The sequence below is a fragment of the Tachysurus vachellii genome, chromosome 8 (assembly GCF_030014155.1).
Source record: "Tachysurus vachellii isolate PV-2020 chromosome 8, HZAU_Pvac_v1, whole genome shotgun sequence".
NCBI classification, from domain to species: domain Eukaryota; kingdom Metazoa; phylum Chordata; class Actinopteri; order Siluriformes; family Bagridae; genus Tachysurus; species Tachysurus vachellii.
In genome coordinates, this window is record NC_083467.1 from 1,828,908 (window position 1) to 1,847,500 (window position 18,593).

An 18,593-nucleotide genomic window follows, 5' to 3' on the forward strand; every position below is an offset into this window, starting at 1 on the left:
AGACGGAACACAACTGGAGTTGGAACATCTCTTGGTGCCTCAGGATCCTCACAGTGTTGCCTCATCTCACTGAAGGTCTGAAATCTTCATGAGGCGGAACACAACTGGAGCTGGAACATCTCTTGGTGCCTCAGGATCCTCACAGTGTTGCCTCATCTCACTGAAGGTCTGAAATCTTCATGAGGCGGAACACAACTGGAGCTGGAACATCTCTTGGTGCCTCAGGATCCTCACAGTGTTGCCTCATCTCACTGAAGGTCTGAAATCTTCATGAGACGGAACACAACTGGAGCTGGAACATCTCTTGGTGCCTCAGGATCCTCACAGTGTTGCCTCATCTCACAGAAGGTCTGAAATCTTCATGAGGTGGAACACAACTGGAGCTGGAACATCTCTTGGTGCCTCAGGATCCTCACAGTATTGCCTCATCTCACTGAAGGTCTGAAATCTTCATGAGGCGGAACAGAACTGGAGCTGGAACATCTCTTGGTGCCTCAGGATCCTCACAGTGTTGCCTCATCTCACAGAATGTCTGAAATCTTCATGATTGAAAGCAAATATTAAAAAAAAGATTGTATAAGCTTCTGATACGTAACAACCAACTACACAGAATTGCTTTTCACACAACACAGCGAAGCCCAGTTGACTGTAAACCTCGGATAAAGCCGCTACACGCCGCTCCTACTTTACACGTGGTTAACAAATAAACCTAAACGTTTTACACTGTACATTCCTAAAACCTGCGTTAGCATGCTAATTTGCATATTTGCACTGTAAACAACCATGATTAGGTAAATACAGCATGTAAACAATTTAAATAATGGCTTGCCTCATGTTATTGTTCACAGTTTTCTAATCTTTTTAAATTTGTTGTGTAGACGACTCGGAGTCTGTTGACGTCTGCTAATTTTTCAGCGCTTTGTCTTTCCTCCTCGCGACGGCACGCGTTTTTTGTGACTCTCGGTGTTTTGCCGCCTGATATGCGATATGATGCGGGTGCTTTTTTATTTTATTATTCTGTTGTCAAGCAAGTAAACATAATATTCGAACGCCAGCGCTAAATCTGATTCAGAGCAGGGTTTCTTTAAAAATATAATAAAATTAAAATAATAATAATAATAATAATAATAATAATACTAATAATAATAATAAAATGCTAACAACACTTCTGAATTAGCCATATGAAGTGAGTTGTTATTAAAGGCTGAATTAAACACAATAAAGTTACGGTTAAAGTTAAAGACGGTGTTGACGGTGTTAACGTTCAAACGCTCTCTTACGTCATTTTTAGTATGTAAATAAATTATTTTTCATCATTAGAAAACCTACAGGGGGCACGGTGGCTTAGTGGTTAGCACATTCGCCTCACACCTCCAGGGTTGGGGTTCGATTCCTGCCTCCTCCTTGTGTGTGTGGAGTTTGCATGTTCTCCCCGTGCCTCAGGGGTTTCCTCCTGGTACTCCGGTTTCCTCCCCCGGTCCAAAGACATGCATGGTAGGTTGATTGGCATCTCTGGAAAATTGTTTTTTTTTTTTCCCTTTTCATTCTCTTCCTGACGATAGCTCTACCGTCCGTACAGACGACGGGGAAAGTGCAGAGTTGTGGTCGTGGCTCTTCATGTTCACGTTAAACGTCCCTCGGCTCGGTTCAGAAACGTATTTAATCCAAAAAGGAAATTTTTCCCAGTTAAATTACACATGAACTCCTGTGCAATATGGATGCAGGCTGAATCTACAGTGCGAGACGTTCTCAATGCACGGATCATCTTTATAACTAAGAATAAACTTAGTGGAAAAAATCTCCACTCACTCTGAGCTGTTTTTGTCAGGGGATTTTTTTCTAAATCCCAAAACAGCCACAGTTTCAGACATTCATGCTCCAGTTAAAGTCACTTAGATGATGCTTTTCTTCCTTCTGGCGTTTGATGTGAACATTAACTGAAGCTCTTTATTGTGCTGCTAAACACCGGTTGGATGACTGCATACCTGAGCAGGTGTAAGGGTGTTCCTAATAAAGTGGACAGTATTAGGAGACATATTCGAAGAATGAAACAAATAGAAACAGTGGCATTGTCTTATATAACTCTTATAACTCTTCTCCAAATATGATCATTATTTAAACTTTTTTTTGTCCATTTGTTTTGTTCCCATTCAGTAAAAAACTGAATTAAATTTCATTAGTCTCTTCCCTTAAATAGAAAATACACAAAATTGCTCTGTACAAATAATAATAATAATAATAATAATAATAATAATAATAATAATAAATAAATAAATAAATCATGGTGAAATCATCTATTTACAAACCACAAACTTACAATATTATTTAATTAGATTTTCTATTGATTGTTTAATAAATAAAAAATAAGCGAGATATTCGAATACGTATATTTTTCATATACGTATTCGAATATCTCGCTTATTTTTTATAAATAATAAATATTTTATTTTTATTTATAATAATTTTTATGTGTGTGTGTGAGATATAATATAATAATTTACAATAATAATAATTTATTTTTTTAGAAATATTTTTTATAAGGTTAAATTAACAACTAATAGATTAGCATTTTCCACTTTAAAGGCATAGTTAGCATTGCTTTAATAGCAGTTTTGCAGTGTCACAGTGCCGAACGTGTGAAACGACGGTGTTAAAAGATTACAACTGGATGCTCAGAGAACCGAATAAACTAAAAAGGGCATCACGAATCACGTAAAATCCAGGACGTAGCTACACTTAAAAACAGCTTGGTAGTGTCAGGCGGCAAAACACTGATTATCCGATCATAAGAAAAATATGCAAATCGAATCCTGTGACACGTCAGATAAGAGCGGTGTGAAATGTGAAACAAGACAATCTCAGGACTCCTGTAACCCGGGGTTTATACTGCCCCAGGGGCAACTAATTCAACCTAATAATAATTGCACTGTTTAGGATGAGGTCGCTTACTGATCCGGAATAATCAGATGAATCAGGTGAGTCATATCAACCATCGTGATGCTTTGTGAACGTCAGTGTAGCAGGTTTCAGGACAGAAGACATTTTGTTTCACCTCGAATTCGTCTTTAGAGCCGAGTCATATAAAAGGAAGCTTTTCGGTTATTTATACGCCAAACATAGCTGTCATTTATTCTAGCATGAGGCATCACATTCTGCTCTTTCCCCTCAGGCATCTGCTGAATCAACAGCTCTAACTAGATTCTGAAGACGTATCAGGATGGAAAAAAAAAAAGAAAAAAAGAACAAACTAAGAGATCTGAGCTGTCGTGTTTGATGACTCGGATCTTGGATCTCAAGTTTTTTTGGTCATTGCAGTTACCTGTTCAGACACACAGTCTCTTAAACACATTGGGATTACAGGTGTTATCGATTCATCAAGTAGGGATTAAAGTGGTTGAGAGGGAGATGACAAGCCGTTTAGCGTTTATGGTCTCACCGTTACAGCAGCGGATCAGAAGCCGCAGCGTGAACTCGACAAACTGGGTCACGTTACAGCTCCTAAACACAGGGTACGTTAACGAAACTCCTGTTCAACAGAGATCAGCGCGGAAAAACCTTACAATCTGAGGTCACGTCCCGTACGCGCTCACCGATTAGCGTCAATCATCAGAGTTCGTTCTGACTTGACTTTTTATTTGTGATGATAATCGGTTATATGATATTATACAACACCGATATTATACACAGTGCCTTTATTGAGGAAAATTCCACATACCATTTTTTTTTTTTTTTTTTTTTTTGTGTTGTTTTTTTTTTCCCTGTGCATTATAAAGAGATGAACTGTGAATGACTCCTGAGGATGTTCCTATTCGTTTAAGGCAAAACACTACAGAATGAAATAATTTCAATTACATTATAGATGCAATATGACATTTAAAAGGTGAGGTCTCCGTTGTTTGAGAAAGGCTTCAGAAAACTGCGTAGGGCCGCCAAACAAAACAAAAACAAAACTAACGTGTAGCCAATGAGCAGAAAGGGGCGTGTCTTGTCAATATGGGCAGAGAGACTGTTCAGTGCGCATGTGTGACATTAGCAGAAAGCGGTTTTAACATTGACATGGAGGATAAAAACAAAGAAAGAAAGAGAAGAAAGGCTTACGATAAGGTAAGAAGTAGGACGTGTTAATATAGGATCAGCTTTCCAGCGCTGGAGAGAACTGAAGGAGCAGGAAGTTGGTCACATATTCACAGATTGGAGTTTCCTGAGTCAATAACTCCTGAGCTAAACACTGTTACTACACAAATAACACCTCTTTTCTATCGTAGTAATGTAGAGACGCAGCTACAACCGTGTTTTGTGTAGTAACAGTGTTTAGCTCAGGAGTTATTGACTCGGGAAACTCCAATCTGTGAATATGTGACCAACTTTACTTAAGACGCCGAGGCGCTTTTTTCCTTCTCGATAGGTGAGTAACGTTGGTTTTGCTTTGTTACACAGAACTAATATATGTCTTTGTCCTTTACATGATTATGCTTGTGTGTCATTTTTGCTTGTTTGTTTATCTACAATCGTATTGTTCTTCCCTTCAGCTATGATAAAGACACATTTCTTTCCGTTAGTTGCCTGGGTTACGTATGTATGTGTGGGCGGAGCTATCGATACAGGGGTGGGACCCATTTGGGTAAGTGGCGGGTTTGTTTTGGTGATTTCAAATGTCAACATTGACTTTCAAACAACGGAGACCCCACCTTTAATTTAATTGTGTGCCATTACTTTATTCATTTGTCGTTATTCACTTCTTTTGGTGCCATAGACACAGGCTGTTACACTCATAACTGATTCTTCATTAAAGGTGTATTTTCCAATCTGTAAATTGTTAGATGACATTTTTTTAAGATGTTTGTATGACTCTAATGACACACTCTCCAGACGAAATGAAATTTATACATGTAAATAAATAAGTGTGAAGGGAATCTAACAGGAAGCACTATATGTAAACCTCCACACCGGAAACAAACCTTTACGTGATTTCAAAAAAAAAAAAAACATCATTATTAATTCATATTATTATTTATTCTAGTGATTTACACATTTATTCGAGCTCATGCAGAAGTTCAGATAGTCTGAAAAAGCCTCTAAAGTAAGACAACTGACTGCTATTTTTTTTTTTTAGCTATTTGACAAACCTAAAATAAAAAAAGAGACAGCAATAGTGACACCTGAGTGAGAACGTAATGATCTAGATTTATAGGCAGCCTACAGAGAAACCTTCACAGTTAAGCACCACGACTTTTTCCTGCTCTACAACACGTGGATTATTCCACACTGGAACACATAGAAATGAGCATAAAACGTGTCATTGCTACATTCTGGGGATCGCCATCAGTGTCCTCGTCTCGTACAATACAGCAAAAACGCCTCGGATAGCCTATAAAATGCATCTGCAGAATGCTCTAACCTCACTCTCACACACACACACACACACACACACGCACACTTTATATCTCAGAAGCTCCAAACTGTCCATTTGGCAGCCACTGAGATGCAGTTTAAGGAGTGATGATGGTAAAAACTCTCCAAGCTTGTATACTGTTACTCAAAGACAAGCATTATAAGGCTTTCTCTTTCTCACACACACACACACACACACACACACACACACACACACACACACACACACAACTGACATGCTAGGCCATAAATGAGGATTTCACTGGACACTCGGAGGTGGGTCAGAGGACCAGATGATGTTTGACAGTCCAAATCCTGTTGAGAGCTGCAATGAGGACACAAGCTGTTCAAACACTAGGATAGGGGCTTCCTGTACATTCTTTTACACACACACACAGACACACACACAACAGAACTCATACCTTGTAGTCCATTGGGCACTGTCTAAAGTGTGTGTGTGTGTGTGTGTGTCTGTGTACAGTCAGGCGAAACTGCTGCAGGATGCATTCCTGACTGTTCATGATTGTTTAAGGAGTCTGCAATAATAAACCACATACATTCTTTTTCCTCAAATCAATCTCTCTCTCTCTCTCTCTCTCTCTCTCTCACACACACACACATATCTTTTCCCCTTGTTTCCTCTTAATCATTCCTGGGTGCTCAACAGCTTAGTATGTTTATTATTCAGACCTGCTCTCTTTATACTGGCTGTATTTCTTTGTGCATGTGTGCGTGTGTGTGTGTGTGTGTGTGTGTGTGTGCATGCATGCGTGTTCACGTTGAAACATGAGCATGTACGCATACCTCATGAGCATACAGCCATCTCTCAGATTTGATGTTTAGGACATAATCTCACTCTTTCACCGTTCCCCTTAACCACAAACACATATACACATTGACATGTTTCCTCTCACACACACACACACACACACGTTCATAATAGAGTGTAGTCTATTAACATTTTTCTCAGAATGTGAGATTATGAACAGCAGCTTGACACACACCTCTGGCCGTTTATTCTTCTTTTGGTGGAATCGTGTGTGTGTGTGTGTGTGTGTGTGTGTGTGTGTGTGTGTGACTGACAGTGGTGGTATGAGCTACAGATGGCAAAGCTCATGTCCATTGCCACTCCCTGCAGCAAGAATGCTGTGAATGTGTGTGTGGATGCTGTCGTCTCATGCTGCCAAAGCAAGGATTACATGTGACCTCTGACCTCCTGGAGGATAACAGCACGGTCCCTGTTGTCTCTCCATTTCTATTCCCACCCGTTTCCGATTTGAGACCCATTCACACTGAGGACAGATGCACTTTTACACTACTTTTGCGTGACGTTTTACCGATCTCATGATCAATCCCACCAACTCCTGCAGGAATTTTGTCCGATGCCATGAAAAGAGTTCCACCTGCTCCAGAATAAAGTCTGACTAGTCCCACCTTCTCCTGTTAAAAGCCTGACCAACCCCACGTGCCCTTTCGGGGGGGTTCGACCAACCCCACGTGCCCTTTTGGGGGGGGGTTCGACAACCCCACGTGCCCTTTTGGGGGGGGTCCGACCAACCCCACGTGCCCTTTCGGAGGGCTCGACCAGCCCCACTCTCCCTGGGTGATTTCATGAATAAACAAACCTGTGTGTGATTAATGACGTTCAGTTTATACATATGAAAGAGACCTTGTGCATGTCAGAGGTTGTAGAAAAACTTTTGTGCGTGCTTTATAATTGCATATCGTCGCTGTCAGGCGGAATCCTCGTATCTCCAAAACCGTTATTTTTCAGGAAATTAAAAAAACGCTGTACCTTATCTGCAGTGCACAGGGTTTAGTCCGCCTTGCAGTGGATTGTCTTGCGCTAAATTCCTGTCCTCAGACGAGCACCACAACTAGCGGGGTCAAGATTTTTTTTCTTTGAGCCCAGTGTTTTGAAGACATTTACCTCAGAAGACGTGTTGATTCGTTGCGACTCTTCTTGAGGAGAAATATGCCGTGAAGCTCTCCCACGGAGTGAGGAAGAGGTGGACAGTTGAAGTGTCCAATGGAGTTATGAGATTTGCGCTCAAGCTATTTTCAAGACTTTAGATTGGTTAATAACTTGTAAAAATAACAGACCCATGTGGGGACTGACCAATAGCATCGATATGTGAAAAAATATGAAACTGACCAAATTTGGACATACGAGGTTTCCGCCCGACAGCGACGATATATTATATAAAATACTTTAATTGAAGTCCCATATAGAAGAAACAGGGTGTCTTTGTGGTCTGTAGGTGAGGGTCAAGTGATGTTTAAGTTGCTATCAGAAACACAACTATGTTGTTTTCTCACTGTTCCACCAAGTAAACTATGATGTAATTAAATTCTAACTTTTTCTCGTCACTCCACGAGCTGCTGAGCTTCTTGAACGTCTGGCTGCATTGGATGGAAGGTCATTACACTATGTAAATGCGGTGCATCAAATGTCAGTAGCTCCTCACATGCTGGACCCCCATTCCACCTTTTCCATCTTTTCAGAGATTAATACATCAGATTCACATGACCTTCAGCTCGGTTCAGCTTTGTGTTCCACTCCCGTTCTATCGTTCTTTCATCTTTTCCTCCATTTTCTCTTGTCTTTCTCTTTTCATGAGGATTTCAATTCCACTCGACTCATCGGTCATTTCTCTCTCTCTCTCTCATCATATTTCTTCAGTCTCTCTTCGTCTCTCGGTGGAGGTTTTCTGATCTACAAGTCATGCCCTGTGAATGCGTGTGATCGATTTCAGTGTCGGAGAAAATGCCAGCATTAGGAGATGGGAATCGCAGACACAAATGTCACAGCAGGATTAGGACACAGGGGACACATCACTCCGTGTCTCACACTCAATCTTGCTAAGCACTTTTCCGTCTATGCAGTGCTGCTACTGCTGTTTCAGTACAAGGGGCAATTCCTGTCCACCAAAAGTTGTTCCCTTTACCTAAACTGGAAAAACTGCTGACTCATTTCAGCTACAACTGGGAAATTGATTAGAATCAATTCCTACACTGACATTTATTCACTGATTTAGGACTCGGGGACAGCGAGTCTGGTTAGTTATGTTGCGCTCTGGGAATCTTGGAAATCTGAAATTCTAATCTAACGCCTTATGAACTTTAACCACTGAGCTCCTGTTGATCCTTAATAGACTGTAATAAATAGCAATAAAGTAAAAACTTCCTGAATAGGAGGGAGATCACTAAGGCCACGTTCACACTGCAGGTAAAAGTGGCCCAAATCTGATTTTTTTGGGGTCAAGTGACCAGGTCAGACTTCTTCAGGAGTAGCGTGAACACTCAAATCTAGCCCAGATCTGATTTTTTCAAATCAGATTCAGACCACTTCCATATGTGGTCCTGATTCAGACCCAAATCTGATTTTTTCCCAATGTGGCCGCAGTGTGAACAACCGAGGTGGATTTGATGCGACTTTTACGTCGATCTACATCGACATACGTCACAATTACGCACCGGCGAGTTCGCACACAAACGTGACTACGCCCTACAAAATGGATCAAATAATCAAAAGTTGCCCTCGACATCCAAAAATTTTCAAAACACTGTGTCTGTGCTGCCATTACACAAACATTTAGAAAGAAAAGCGAAAATACTTACTTCCTCCATAACCTCGCCAACTTTAGCGCAACGGCGTGCTGCGTGTGACGTCATTGTTATTGTTCGTTTGCGCATGCGGGTCAGTTCGAAACAGCAAACAGTTCACACTGGTATCTGATATAGGCCACATTTTAAAAGGTAATGTGAACAGCCAAACAAAAAAAAAATCAGATCTGAGCAAAATATCCGAATTGAGCATTAAGACTTGCAGTGTGAACGCGGCCTAAGAAGAAGAATATGCATGTAATAATTGTCTATTTTCTATGTTGACATCTTACAGGGGGTCCAAACTGTGGTGGTAAAAAGTATATGGTCAAGATTTTTTTTTTTTTTTTTTTTTTTTTTTTTTTTTTTTTTTTACAAATGTAAAGATTGCATGAATTATAGTTAAAATAAATAAATAAATTTGTTCATTAAGAAAAAAACGTCATCGTTTTTCCCTCGTTTTTTCTATCCCTCATATATATTCCACTGGAATACGTTAAATAGATCAGACATAAAAATCTTTCCAAAATCTGAAAATCTATGATTCATTTTTTATACCTGTACTATCTGTATCTCCTAAGAACGTCACAGATCATGATATGGATTAAATTATCGCTATAGAGAAAAACCTCTTCACAGTCCACTGTTCATACAGAGAGAATTCCTCTGACGCTCACTGATCATCCTACTGACACATTAACGGTGTAAATGATACTCAACACTTTACAGCGCTAAAGAAGGACCCGGAGACACTTTCTAGAAGACACGAACGGGACGTTCGTAGGACGCGACGGATCTAGATGGATATCACGGCTCGGTATTGACTCACTTCTTCACGCATACTGTACAGACATCGAAGCTGTTAAGAGCAAATCCTGGAGAGTTTTTTTTTAGACGGTTCTTAATAAATGTATTTTAAAAGTTCATTCATTCATTTATTCATTCATTTTCTACCGCTTATCTGAACTACCTCAGGTCACGGGGAGCCTGTGCCTATCTCAGGCGTCATCGGGCATCAAGGCAGGATACACCCTGGACGGAGTGCCAACCCATCACAGGGCACACACACACTCATTCACTCCAGAGATGCCAATCAACCTTTTAAAAGTTCATATAAAAGAAAATTTAAGATTTTCCAGTTCATCCACTTACACACACATCAAGATCCGTTTTCTGTATTGTGAAATTGCTAATATTTATTTATTTATTCATCCATTCATTCATCAGTGATCCCCCAACTTAGCATTCCACGGCTTTAAAAAAAAAAAAAAAAAAAAATTAAAAACACACAAACTGCTCGAGAGGAACAATAAAAGAATAATCGTCACTTTAATCTGCAATGTAATGAGCAGCGCAGAGGAACTACGGTTCGTCTGGAAGGGAAAAAAACCCCCCTTATAATAGATTGTGTTGCTTTTAATTCATTTCTGAAAGGTTCATAATTAACAGTCGGCACCGGAGAAAAGATAACAAATGAACTTGGTTATCACAATTTTTTTATTTTTTTATTCTTTCATTTTTCATTACACGGAAGCTAAAAGAAACTCTGCCAGAACATGATGTTGCTTTTGAGGCTTTTCTTAGGAGTGTATAATTAAATGAGCTGCATTAGTGCTTAGTAAACATGCCGTTTAAGTGTATAGGGTGTATCGATGGGTGCCACTTTGTCTAAGAGTGTAGAACATCGGAGAAAAACGTGAAATAAGAACACTGGAAAAATCCGGCAGTGGCGTCGGAGCTTCTTCAGCACACCTCGGTTCTGTCTCCTTCCCTCCTTGTGATGAGGTGATAATTAAAGTAGCTAAATGGGGTAGCTGTGCTAGAACTGTGTAAATGAAACACCCTGCTCTCAACTCCACACTCACACACACACACACACACACATCGTCCACATTATTAGGAACACCTACACGTTCATGCAGTTATCTAATCAGCCAATCATGTGGCAGAGGCACAATGTATAAATCATACAGTCAAGCACTTGAGTTAACGTTCACATCAAGTATCAGAATGAAACAAAAAAAAATAGAGACTCAGAACAGTCTCTAGAATCGGATCAAGCTGCAAAAAAAGGATATAGCAGCTCAAGTAATCATCTGTACAATTATGGTGGGTAGAAAAGCAGATGATCGCTGTACAGTAAATTACTGTATGAATATCGGTTAGGGTTCCTAATAAAGTGGACAGCGACCTCAGATGTTTTGTGTTCATTCATTCATTCATTTTCTACCACTTATCCGAACTACCTCGGGTCACGGGGAGCCTGTGCCTATCTAACAACCCATCACAGGGCACACACACACACACTCTCATTCACTCACACACACACACTACGGACAATTTTCCAGAGATGCCAATCAACCTACCATGCATGTCTTTGGACCGGGGGAGGAAACCGGAGTACCCGGAGGAAACCCCCGAGACACAGAGAGAACATGCAAACTCCACACACACAAGGCGGAGGCGGGAATCGAACCCCCAACCCTGGAGGTGTGAGGCGAACGTGCTAACCACTAAGCCACCGTGCCCCCTGATGCTTTGTGTTATGAAACTTTATTCTGCTCAGCAACTTTTCTTTCATTTATTTCCCTGCGTCTTTTTGTTTTCCACATAATGTGCTCTTTTTTTTGACTACTAGATGTCTCCCTTAACACACCTCTCTTGTTTTATCCCGTTTTCCGAGTCTGTAATCAATAATTTTTTTTTCTCCTTAAGTCAGTAATAGTTGTTTTGAGTCTCGGACCTCCGATAAGACTGAACTAAAACTTGGATGTTTAAAGTCATGATAAATTAATTTATGAATACATGTCAATTAGAATTAAAGGTGGGGTCTCCGTTGTTTGAGAAACGCTTCAGAAAACAGCGTCGGGCCACCAAACAAAACAAACGTGTAGCCAATGAGCATAAAGGGGTGTGTCTTGTCGATATGGGCGGAGAGAGTGTTCAGTGCGCATGTGTGACATTAGCAGAAAGCGGTTTTAACATTGACATGGAGGATAAAAACAAAGAAAGAAAGCGAAGAAAGGCTTAAGATAAGGTAAGAAGTAGGACGTGTTAATATAGGATCAGCTTTCCAGCGCTGGAGAGAACTGAAGGAGCAGGAAGGTCTGGGTGATTTCAAATGTCAACATTGGCTTTCAAACAATGGAGACCCCACCTTTAAGATAATTGCTAAATTTTGCACTGGACTGAAAACATTCGGTAACTTCTTGCATGGTTTAGGACATGAAACAAGGCTATTTTGGCACGAACAGGTAGAACATTAAGGAGCGACACATGTGCACACACCAGTCCGCTTCCATTAACGTCCCTGGAGATGAAACCTCCTCTCTTCACCCCTTGTCCTCTTTACAGTATCTGTACCAAGACAACATTGGCACATAAACACACACACACACACACACACACAGTCCCTTCTGTCCCTCTGGCTCCTTACCCAGAATGCCATTTCCTGTGCCCCCGATATGATCAGTTCTGAGGCCCAGAAGCACTCTGTGTTCTTTTCCCATAATTCCCGGGTGGCATAGTGGGCGCGCCTATCGAGCCAGGATTCTCACAGCATGGCTAATGAGAATTTACATACTTTTATAATCGAATTACACGAGCATTAAAAAGTGAGTCAAAACTGCCTCATTAAGGCAGTTATTTAACACCGGTGAAGAGTTTTCTTTATTTATGAAGAAATAATGCTTCATGAATTATTCCTGTTTACATCAGTGGCTTGATGTAATCAGCTGGGGATAAAAAAAGTAGCATTACATTTTGTGCTAAAAATTAGATCTAAACTAGATGAGAAGTGACTAAAAAAGAGCTCTGGAATTAGTATTCAGTGTGTGTGTGTGTGTGTGTGTGTGTGTGTGTGTGTGTTTCGTAAATAGTGGAAAAAAAAAAAAAGATAATCACAATAGAGATTTTAAAAAGGCAAAGCTATTTTTTATTTTTTTTATCCTCTGTTTCCTATTCTCTTTTTCTCCATCTCTCTGATGTGACAGTTCGGTCTTACTCAAGCGAATTTTACCAAGTCACACTTCAGCGTAGTTCCCATGACAACCAAAACACTGTCCACGTCCACCGGAATGAGAGTCAACCACTCAGCACGGCAACCTCAGGAGTTGCCAGTTCCCTAGACGCTAAACAAGAGTTTGTGTGTGTATCCGTGTGTGTGATTTCCAGACGACATCTCAATCAGGTGCACAAATCCCAGTCTTAATTAACGCCGGCTTAATCGGAGCTGTTCTGCCGAACGCGTGGAACAATAGACGACGGAGAAGTGCCGTTGTCCGACACTAAACGGTAAATCTACAGAGTGTATATTTACACTGACTCCTTCTGTAGGTCTCGATTGAGGCAGGATCCAATCTGCACATACGGATAAAAACAGCTAATAGATACGTTGAGGAAATCCTAGTGTGAGTTTTAATGCAATCTTAAACACAGGATCGTCTGATATACATACACACACATACACACACACACACACACACACACACACACACACACACACTGTGCAGCGCATTTAAACATTAACACAACTAGCTGTGTTGCAAACGAGCTAACGAGCGTATTAAAGAAACGCTACTGTATGTCGCGTGTAAACGGAATAGCCGACTACGTAATGACCAAGTGAACGAAAATTCTATTGTTACGTGTGTGTTTTGAAGGAGTTCTGGGTGAATCACAGGGTTTTTGGTTTGAGTAAAAATACTCACTTTAGGGAAGATTACATCAAAACCGATCAAATACGCCGGGGGTAAAAACTAAGCTCTACGGTTTGTACAGACTTTTGTAAAAATTGTGAGGTTTTGAGATGTAAAAAGTGACAAACCCAGATCATGTCAGATCTTTGATCTCCTTTAAGGTGATCTAGAACAACCAGAATAAAGTTTCATAACGCAAAGCATCAGGGGTCACGGTGGCTTAGTGGTTAGCACGTTCGCCTCACACCTCCAGGGTTGGGGGTTCGATTCCCGCCTCCACCTTGTGTGTGTGGAGTTTGCATGTTCTCCCCGTGCCTCGGGGGTTTCCTCCGGGTACTCCGGTTTCCTCCCCCGGTCCACAGACATGCATGGTAGGTTGATTGGCATCTCTGGAAAATTGTCCGTAGTGTGTGATTGCGTGAGTGAATGAGAGTGTGTGTGTGCCCTGTGATGGGTTGGCACTCCATCCAGGGTGTATCCTGCCTTGATGCCTGAGATAGGCACAGGCTCCCCGTGACCCGAGGTAGTTCGGATAAGCGGTAGAAAATGAATGTTCCAAAAAATGCTATTTTATTTTTTACACAAATGTTTCTACCTTTAAAGTATACACTGATATCAAACCCATTTCTGCTCAAGTGCTTGTTCTTAAGTGTGTAAAATTTTAAAGGTGTTTCTCGGTTATAAACAGAGGGAAAAACACAAGTCTCACACTGAAAGCCAACAGAATCCTGAATCAGTTTAGATCAGACTTGTGGGGAGATAAAATAACTTGTTTTAAACTGAAAGTTAATTTTTCTTCTCCTAGCGCAATGGAATGGCAGTGTACTGGTAAAAAAGGGTTAAAGGTACTTTTAGAGTTATAGAGGTTAAAAGGTTAAGTCAGGGTTGTGGCAGTAGTGCGATTTATTATTATTTTTTTTTACCCCCAAATGAGATCTGGCCGCATTTCCCGTCGATCCACTGGCGTGTTAAGAACCGTACAGAACATGGGTCTAAAAGGGATGCACTTATTTCCATGGATTTCAGAACAGCGTAACAGATATCGCGTCATCGGGTAGGCGTGGCCTATTTGACAATCTAACCCTAACCGTAGTTTTTTGGTTGTTTATTTGTTTTGTAAAATAAATCTACCTGTATGACTGTTTTGTCCTTCGTACTATGCTGGTTTTTTTTGAAGACCTCCGGAAACCCGCCCACTTTACATCGTAATAACGAAACCCCTGGAATTTAGTGAATGCCGGGTCTAAAACGTATCATAGTCATTACTAACCATTAAAACTGTAGAAATGGAAAAATCGTCTTGACTGGAGAAGGCCGACGTTATTAGCCGACGCAAGCGGTCGCGTGCAGCATGTCATCACTCCTCGTTGTAGTGTGTCATCACTTGCCACACAGCTATTCTCCACTGCAGCGTGTTTATTAACCCTTCAGAGCACGAGCTGGGTGGGTTTACGGAGACGTGGATGCTCACCGTGTCTCTATGAACAGTTAACGTAGACAGTGGTGAAAGATGTTCTTTGGATGTTTAAGGTGTTATAAAACAGTGAGCCCAGTAGAGAGGGAAACAGCCATGTGCTGAGAGTGTGTATGTGTTTGGATGGCGTTTTCAAGAGGGCTTTCAATTTCTCACACCTGATGAGGAAAGATATTGCACATGCTTGCCATTTTTCCCCCTAGTCAGAGACAAGCTGCATGTGAAACAGAAAGAGAGAGAGAAAAAGACTCTAATGGCTGCCTCGCTATAATCGGTCAGCAGTCTTGGGAGAGCCATAAAAACACCCATAAAAGTAATAATGGCTTCACTGAGGACAAATGAAAAGAGAAGTGAAATCGATGCAGGGAGGACGGAGTAAAGAATAACTCTCGTCTCGCCTTCGTTCGACAGCTGCTGGCGACGACTGCGACGTACAGACTGAGAGGAAAAAATTATTTCTTCATAGATTAGATAGATTAAATAGCATAAACGAATTAAAGTACAGATCAAACAGAACAGCGAGCCACGTCTAGAAGTACATTTTGACATTTTCCTGGTAGAAGTGGCGCACTTTAGCAAAACATTCATTCATTCATTCATTCATTTTCTACCGCTTATCCGAACTACCTCGGATCACGGGGAGCCTGTGCCTATCTCAGGCGTCATCGGGCATCAAGGCAGGATACACCCTGGACGGAGTGCCAACCCATCGCAGGGCACTCACACAATCACACACTACGGACAGTTTTCCAGAGATGCCAATCAACCTACCATGCATGTCTTTGGACCGGGGGAGGAAACCGGAGTACCCGGAGGAAACCCCCGAGGCACGGGGAGAACATGCAAACTCCACACACACAAGGTGGAGGCGGGAATCGAACCCCCAACCCTGGAGGTGTGAGGCGAACGTGATAACCACTAAGGCACCGTTGGCCCCCTTAAATGTGTTCTGTTTGGAAAAATATTATCTGCGTTAATTCTACAAAACAAAATGTTTATGTATAGAAATGGCTGAAAGTGTAGAATATAGAATTAAATGATTGATTATCGGCCGAATCGGGCGTGTAATATGGAGTTCAGACCTTAAATACAGACACACACTAAACACCATTCAGACATTTAATCAATTTCCTGATTCTCCCCAGTTTCACCAACCACCAACCGGATCTACCCCTAAAACACAACAGCTACCAGTCGGAGAGGATGAAAGCGAACACGTCGTTCTTCCGTTCACATACACTTTGATATACAGCGTTTGGAAGACGTCTTTTATTCAGAGCGACTCGGAGAGGTCTCTACCGGTGAATATACTGATCGGCCGGTCCACGGACGGAGAAAACTATCGGTCTAGTTCTTTAGACGTGGTTCGAAGACAGCTGGTGAAGTTTATTCACTACTGATGAGGCGGAATAGAGAAGAGCCTTGATGTCATCCTTCCTTGTACCCTGCGAGATGGTGGGACCAGGAGATGAAAGAGAAAAGAACTTCCAAGTGCTTCTGTAACCCATTTTAAGATCTACTTTATTCTACATATTTAAATTCACACCTGAAATTATTTATTGTCTGTATGATTGACAGGAGGGCAGTAACATTATCCCTCCCACCCAAAGAGCACAGACAGTTGCTCTCTAAGACTTTGAGTCTCCTGACAATATCCTTTTCTGTTACCAGTTAACATCCCCAGTGAGAAGCAATATGATCTCCGACGCTGATTTTCACGACGTCGTCTTCCCTCTGACCTTCCCAGTGTAAATACTGGTTATTTTTGAAATCCCAGGATCTGAATACAGCCCGGGGTCACGGTGGCTTAGTGGTTAGCACGTTCGCCTCACACCTCCGCGGTTGGGGGTTCGATTCCTGCCTCCTCCTTGTGTGTGTGGAGTTTGCATGTTCTCCCCGTGCCTCGGGGGTTTCCTCCGGGTACTCCGGTTTCCTCCCCGGTCCAAAGACATGCATGGTAGGTTGATTGGCATCCCTGGAAAATTGTCCGTAGTGTGTGATTGCGTGAGTGAATGAGAGTGTGTGTGTGTGTGTGTGTGCCCTGCGATGGGTTGGCACTCCATCCAGGGTGTATCCTGCCTTGATGCCCGATTGGCCGATTCGGCCAATAATCAATCATTTAATTCTATATTCTACACTTTCTATACATAAACATTTTGTTTTGTAGAATTAACGCAGATAATATTTTTCCAAACAGAACACATTTAAGGGGGTCACGGTGGCTTAGTGGTTATCACGTTCGCCTCACACCTCCAGGGTTGGGGGTTCGATTCCCGCCTCCACCTTGTGTGTGTGGAGTTTGCATGTTCTCCCCGTGCCTCGGGGGTTTCCTCCGGGTACTCCGGTTTCCTCCCCCAGTCCAAAGACATGCATAGTAGGTTGATTGGCATCTCTGGAAAATTGTCCGAATGAGTGTGTGTGTGTGTGTGCCCTGCGATGGGTTGGGTCTGTGTAACAGACAGTAAATTGTAACAGACAGTAAAAACGCTGACAAGACCGCGTAAGCGTCGCTCGACTCCCAATTACATAAATGAGCCCGAATGAAATATTAGCGCTGTCTCTTCATTGCCTTTGAGACGTATCCCATCATCTCATTCCCAGACAGATGGCTAGCTGCTGATCCGCCGTATTAAACTCGATCGGCTAACCTAATTCTCGTATAACACGACCCGGTTACGCCCGACGAACAGCGACAAGGCTTACTAAACATCTGTATTATTTTAGAGCTGTCTGAAAGAGATGCTAGAGGTTCTTATGGGATGTCTGGGGGGAAAAACATGGAAGGATGACGATCCAAGGATGTTCGATGATTCTACGCTATAGTCGGCTACGTTTTGAAATCTTTTTAAGGATTTATAATTAATATCCTGTGAACATTCTGAGAAAAGAACTGAGAAATCGCTGCTTGGTGTTCACCATCTGCTCATGGTGAGTAACAGTGATGATCATCATGACAGTGATTTATAATTACACTGATCAACGTTACACAACGTACGGAGTGCAGTAAGGACCGACTCGTCAATCCAAAACTTTCCGAAACTCTACTCTTGCTAATCGTCACGCATTAGCAGCTTTTTTTTTTCTTTTCCCACCATGCAAATGTTGGTGAGTGTTAGTGAGTCTGTCTGTCTAAAATTCCCCATTTAGCCTGACATCCCCTGTGTGTGTGAGAGAGAGAGAGATGGAGTGTGAGCATGCATGTGAAGTATATCAACATTTTTAGCACTTTTTTTTTTTTTGTAGAAAGAGAGAAAGTTTATGAACTTTTTTCTCTACTCTTAATAATCTAAATGCATGATTCATCTTTGAATAATCATCAATAAATAACAAACAAATGAAAAGCAATTAATTCTAGCTGATTAGCTACGAGGTTGCTAAATAACTTAACGTTAAAGATCTGTGGACTTCCTCTGAAGGTAGAACAG

The 18,593-nt window shown here is 41.5% G+C and overlaps 1 long non-coding RNA gene across 1 annotated transcript in view; it reads right to left on the reverse strand.

Moving 5' to 3' along the window:
* Positions 1-259: 259 nt before the first annotated feature.
* The window catches only part of LOC132850588 (uncharacterized), a 53,899-nt gene continuing 35,565 nt past the window's right edge, over positions 260-18,593 (reverse strand). The window contains exon 4 of the long non-coding RNA XR_009648985.1: positions 260-357. This is a non-coding gene — a long non-coding RNA (uncharacterized LOC132850588). The remainder of the gene's footprint in view (positions 358-18,593) is intronic.